The sequence below is a fragment of the Impatiens glandulifera genome, chromosome 8, assembly GCF_907164915.1.
Source record: "Impatiens glandulifera chromosome 8, dImpGla2.1, whole genome shotgun sequence".
Taxonomy (NCBI): domain Eukaryota; kingdom Viridiplantae; phylum Streptophyta; class Magnoliopsida; order Ericales; family Balsaminaceae; genus Impatiens; species Impatiens glandulifera.
This window is the reverse complement of record NC_061869.1, coordinates 38704483-38711423: the sequence shown is the minus strand read 5'-3', so window position 1 is coordinate 38711423 and position 6941 is coordinate 38704483.

Genomic DNA, 6941 nt, shown 5'->3' with positions numbered 1-6941 from the left:
GTTGAGTTTAACTTCTTGAAGGACTTGTCTGAGTCATCGCTATCAAATCCTAGACCGGATTTACATCCAGAAGGTTTCAATAGATTAATATGATATTTGACAACTTCTCCATACCTTGTCCAAGAACTGACAATATAATTTAAACGTTTGTTTTTAGAAGAGAGAGTTTGAATCTTTTCTTTGAGCATATCATTCTCAGATGAGACCTCTTCATTGTTATTTTCAAAAACTTTTGGTTCTGGAGTTTGTGATAAAATCGGTTGAGACATTTCAAAGGTGGATTTTATTTCATTATGGGATTCTGATGTCTTTTTTTACTCTATGACCATGTCATTGAGTGCAACTACCAATTCCTCCCGTGAAAATTCTTTAGAAGAGAAATCGAATACCTTCAATTCCTTAGTTTCTTCTTCTTCTTCTTATTCTCTTGCCATGAAACAAGCAACCTCGTCATCATCATTATCATTGGACAATGAGTCAGAGTCGCTGTAGTTCCATTTAGCCTTCATGTCGGCCGCCACAAGAGCCTTCAACTCTTTCTCTTAGTCCTTTTTCTTTTCATCACGCTTTGACTTTCTGCATTCTGATTTGTAATAACCTAAAATACCACAATTAAAGCACTTCACGTTAGCTTTAGATTTCTTATCATCATTAGTATTTGAGTTGTTTGAGTTAGAATTGCACTTCTTTATAAATTTGCCAAACTTCTTCACGATGAGAGCCATTGCATCGCTGCTAAGCTGTTGGGAAGCTGTCTTCACTTCAGTGGCAACTAGTGGCTCATCGGCAGTAACCAAAGCTTTGGTTATGATAATGGATGAGGGGTGCTCCTCTTCAATCCTAGAGTTCAGCTCGAACTCATAGGCCTTCAGATCAGTAAGAAAGTCGAAGAGCTCCATCTTATTGAGGTCTTTGGACTCCCTCATTGCCATGGTCTTGATGTCCCACTCCCTTGGTAATGCACACATAACCTTTATAGAAATCTCTCTATTGCTGTAGGTCTTGCCCAAAATGGATAGGGTGGTGACAATCTGACTGAATCTTGAATAAAATTCATTCATCGTCTCTCCTATACACATCTTAAAGTTGTCAAGCTAATTTGTGGAAACCATGATCTCGTTCTCTTTGGTTTGCGCATTGTCTTCACAGAGTTGAGTGAGTCTGTCCCAAATTTCTTTGATGTAGTTGAACATGATGTCGTCAAGGGATCTGTACAATATGTCCATGGCCAAGTTGTCAAGGTTGTTCGTCCTCTTATCTTCACTTGTCCATTCAGATTTTTCTTTGTTGATCTTGATGGGTCTTTCAGTGACAACACTCCACTTGTCATCGTGCAAAGAAGCGAGATGGGCACGAACTCTCTTCTTCCACACTATGTAGTTTTCTTTCGAAAACATGGGGATCTTAGAAGAGCTAGAATCTTTCGACATGATTCAGGTTCCTTTTGCTTGAGAATATAAAACATAGCTCTAATACCAATTGATAGGATCAGTGCAACCAATAAAGACGGGGTCTTACTGTTGTTAGCAATATCAGATAAACGGATTGATATAAATCTTGTTAGGGATTAATATCACTTTATATTCTTCACAAACTTTTAAAAACTCTTGAAATGATTCAAGTGTGAAACTATTTGTTTGGGTTTGAAGCTTTGAATCAATGAGAAATGGAAGACATACGGAAAGAACACAACAAGTTGTTTATGGATGTTCATAGCTAACTCTCCTATGTTAACCCTTGTTCCAACAACTAGAAGAATTTCATTATATACTTCTTTGAATCAAACACAGTTTACTGATCTAGCTAAACACTCTGTTGAACAGAACACCCTCTGTTCAACTTACAATATTAAGAACAATATTCACTAAGTACAAGAGTAATCTTGGAAGATTAGCTAAACACTATGATCTAGCTAGATAGTTTTTTATTCATTCTCTCTTGAACATGGAAGATGATAGATATCAGTAAGTACAAGAGTAAGCTTGTAAAGTTAAAGAAATGAGCAAAATAATCAATGATTCGACAGTTGTCCTTGAGCATCTATTTGTAGTAGAAGGACACCAACGGTCGAATTTTCTTCATGGACACGTGACAAGCATCCATTGGAAATCCCCCATAGTACAAGAGTATAGCAGACTATGTGCTCATGGATCATGGCCGTACTAAATGGTAGTGCGCCAGATATCATTATGGAACCGTCCTGTACTAAACAAGTAGTGGGAAGAATATTCGTGTACGTGGCGTTCATTCATTTGATGCAAATAGCTGGCCTACTAGACTGCAAGAAAGGGTGGAGCAGGAGTATCGTACAACTAGTTGATCGTTGGTAAACGTATGCTAACTTCAGACGGCTGCTGAAGCGAGGCAGTAGACGTGCTTCATTAGACTACCAAGCTTAATGGATTTAGACTTCAACGTCTAACTTCGCATCCTATTAGACTGCCACGTCTAATGGAGTTAGACTGTAACGTCTAACTACATATCTGTTCGACTAGAACGTCTAACTACGTATCTATTAGACTGACACGTCTAACTATGTATCTGTTAGACTGCCATGTCTAACTATGTATCTGTTAGACTGACACGTCTAACTACGTATCTTTTAGACTGACACGTCTAACTACGTATCTGTTAGACTGAAACGTCTAATTACGTATCTGTTAGACTGACACGTCTAACTACGTATCTGTTAGACTGGCACGTCTAACTACGTATTTATTCAACTTTCACGTCTAACTACGTAGCTGTTAGACTTGCACGTCTAACTACATATTTGTTAGACTGACACGTCTAATTACATTTCTCATTAGACTTCCACGTCTAATGGAGTTAGACATGCACGTCTAACTAGCAACACGTCTAATTAGCCTACTTAGACCACATCTAAGTTAGCCAAATCTGATACACCTGCATAGAAACAATTAGACGACTTAACATCTTTCATATTTAAACATAATCAAAACTCAGTTGATTAATATTTAATAATTTCTAAGTTAATTAACTCTTCACTTAGTTCTTCCCAACAATTTCTTATAAGTTAATTAACTCTTTACTTAATTTTTTCCAACATAATTGAATCTTTAGATTGATGATTTGAACATAACATTAATATAATAAGTTTATTCTAAATATTATTAATAAACTAATATTGACTAATTTGAACATAACATAATTTAGAAATGTTTGACATCATAATTGAAAACGCATTACATACAAAATATATATATATATATATATATATATTATTTTCTTCTGCATATATGACAAATGTACTGACACATAATTTAGCCCTATAATTTGAAGTGAGTAAATTTTCTGAAGCTTAAATGTTTTCAAGAATTGTTCGACACAATAAATAGTTCAAAAAGCGTTAAAACAAATGTTATTGACGGTAAACTTATGCTATTATAATATTTTGTGCCAGCAATGTTTGACGGTGATATAATTACGTATAAAATGCACACGATCTTTTATTTACCTATTTGCCAAAAATATAATGCACACAAGAACAATTATATGAACAATTACATAAAGTACAAGAACATTGAGTATATAAATAAAATTGACTTATTTTTTGAACCTATTATTTCAAGATAGAGAATTCTTGAAAAAAAATTAACATATGGACAAAATATAAACACATAAACAATTACGAAAAGGTAAAATGTTAATGCATAATCATTTGAAGAGTTTTGAGAAATATCAATGGTAAATAAAATATGTCAAATTGGTTTCTATTAGAGTCGGCATTATACAAAATATTAAAACAAATAAGAATCAATTAATTTAATGTGATCTTATCCCAATTTGTATAAAATTAATTTAAATTTATCTATAAATAATTACCTCATTAAATATTTATGAAAAGATGAGAAATATATTATTGTAATAAATGTAAATGACACATTTATTCTTTTGGAAAATAAATTTCAACAATACCCTTTATAATCTTCAAAAATATGTGAAACCTAAGTATATCAACAAAGAGAGTGATATAAAGATGTACAAACCATAGAGAAAGATAGTTATGGCTAGAAAATCAAGTAGAGGTAGCCAGAAAATCCCAATAAAGTGAATTGAAGATGGGGATAGGTGTTTTGTAGCGTTCTCGAAGAGAAAGTCTGGAGTCTTAAAAAAGGTAAGTGAACTTTCTACTATGTGTGGAATAGATATGGCACTAATTTTGTTCTGTGAAAGTGACAAAGCCTTTTTGGGTGTAGATTCCCAAAGAGTGTTTGATTTAGCATCACTTAAAATCATTGAGGCACAACATATCTCCAGTATTCAAGAGATGGAAGCTAAAATAATGAATGATGAAGAAATGCTCAAACTTGAGTCACAACGTAGGAAAACGTTGTCACTAGAGATGACTAACCATGCTCTGGGAAAATGGTGTGAGCAGCCAATTGAGAAAATGAGCTTACTCCAAATACAAATTAGGAATGCTAGTATGGAAGACCTAAATATGGTATTCGAAGAACAAGAAAAAGTTAAAGATGGCCACACACAATTGGAATTCATTGGATTTATTAGACCTTACTAGTGTAAACCAAATTAGTCCATAAGTGATTTGTTTTTTTGTTTGTGTCAAACTTTATTAGAATATGTTATATGAATTTTATTAAAATATGTTATTTTAGATATCCATCTTCGACTTTTGGTGGTAATGTATTTTATTCTTAATGTTTTTTTTCTATTTAATTGAAGTTAAAATAATATATCAAGTGATCATTATTGAAAGCTCTCATTCATTTTCAATAATATATTTTTTTTTAACAATCACTAATTTTTTAAATCACTAATTTTTTAAGGCAGAACTCAATTTTTAAATAAAAAATAAATTAATAAAAACTACAAGAGGAAAAGCCTTTAAGTTTGTGTTGAACATTTTGATGTATTAAAGTGGGACAACTAGAGGTCGGCAGTGGGTCAAGCTAACCAAGCCCGGCATGTCCACAGCCCATTTTTGGCCCGGCCCGACGAGTTTTGACGGGTCACGGGTCAGCATGATAACATATCATGGGTTGGGCTGGGTTTGATTTTTTTAGCCCATATGCTTGGCCCGGTCCGGTCTTCTAATATCCCAGGGCACGGCCCGACCCACAGCCCGACATGGCACATTAGTAAATAAAAAGAAAAAAACGGTAACATTTATAGAAAAAGACAAAAAACGATAACAAAAAAACGGTCACATTTCTACGGACTCTATAAATTGAATATTTCTCTTCATTATTAAATCGCCTATTCTTCTCTCTCTTAATTATCTTTTATCAACCGCTCAACCTCATAAATTGATATTCTCTCTCAAGTTTTAACATTTAATTATCATTTCTCATTTAATCTACTTTTTTTTTCTACTAATCACTAATGGCAAATTTTGGAAGTTCTTTTTCTAGTGACGCAACAGGTGCACGACGAAGAAGACATGTAATTGAAGATGTCTCACCATTTTATCATCAAGAGGATGAAGATGATGAACTCCAAGTCGATCATGAACTCCAAGTCGATCATGAAACCCAAGAACAAGTTACACATATGGTTGCGCCTTCAGTTGAGACAACAGGATCAGGTAACACTAACACTAAGAAATGTATATAACATTAAATAAATGTGTTAGATTAAGAAGACCATTAATGTTTTTTGTTCATCAATATTGTTATTCTGATTTTATAGTAGAAGATTAAGCCGAATTTTATTTAGCTGAAGATTTTGTCATGGACAACCTTTCTCATGTATCTTTGCCTTTCATATCTTGGAATGAAGTTAGATGGTTCATCCTTATAAAAATCTAGTACTTTATAGAGATAGATCTCTTATAAATTGAATAAAATCTTCAGCACAAGAAAAAATATTGTTAGAAAAATCAATATAGTTAATTTACTTAACCATCTAAAAGAACTTAATCACTCCTTAACTATATGTGCAGGAACAACTTCAACCGAATCAGCTGACTTCATCAACAAGATCGGCCAAACCAAAATACTCAAACTGATCTATCCCCTTTGTTAAGCAAAACCAGCCCAAACATATTCGAAGGAAAGTCGGCTCGGCTCAAACTCATGCCCGGCTAGAAGTGTTAACCGATTAGTTTTGGCTAGCTCAAAACATTGAAGATCATAAGGCCAACGGGAATATTATTCAAAGTGATGATTAATCTGAAGACGACGTAATGAAAATATCTTGGAAATACGCAAAAGAAGGTTCTGAGATAAGGCATTAGGCAAATCTAATGATTGCATATTTTAACCAAGCCTACAAGCAACCTTCACGGTGCAGGCGGCCGCCCTTATGCATGGCTTCCACGTGTATAAAAAGCAAACCTAAGCTTCTCTGACCGGCTCGGCTACCCATGACCAATTAGCTCAAGAGAAAGAAATATGAACGTTTTCATATTTCCTATATAAGAGGAAACCAAGGGCATTAATAAAGACACAAATCCAACGTGCGAGCTATCAACTCAGCTTTCACCTGATCAAACATAAAAAGCATCTGAATTCATACAGTTTCTTTGATCAAAGTGAAACAGTTGTAATCTTTAAACATTCTGTGAAAAAGTGTATTACAATACTGTGTGTGTATTGTAAAGTGTATATCGAGTAGTAAATAAGACTCGATCATACTATGGTGTGTAATATTCTATTAGTGAATATCTTTCTCACTGTTTGAGAAGAAGGGGTGACGTAGGAGGGTTTTGCTCCGAACATCCATAAAAATCTGTGTTCTGTGTTCTTCATTTACTTTTTGTTACTAAGCTAACCGAACCAACTATTCCTCATCTCAACCGAACCAAATTCTCTTCACTTAAACCAATCCTCTCATACTTCCTTCTATTAATCGAATCGTGTGCAGTTGCTTCAGGTTGAAATAGACACTTCCGCCCTTGAACTCGGTTCAAGAGTTTGTAACAACTTGTGTGGTGTTAAGAACGGTTCTAATCTTTA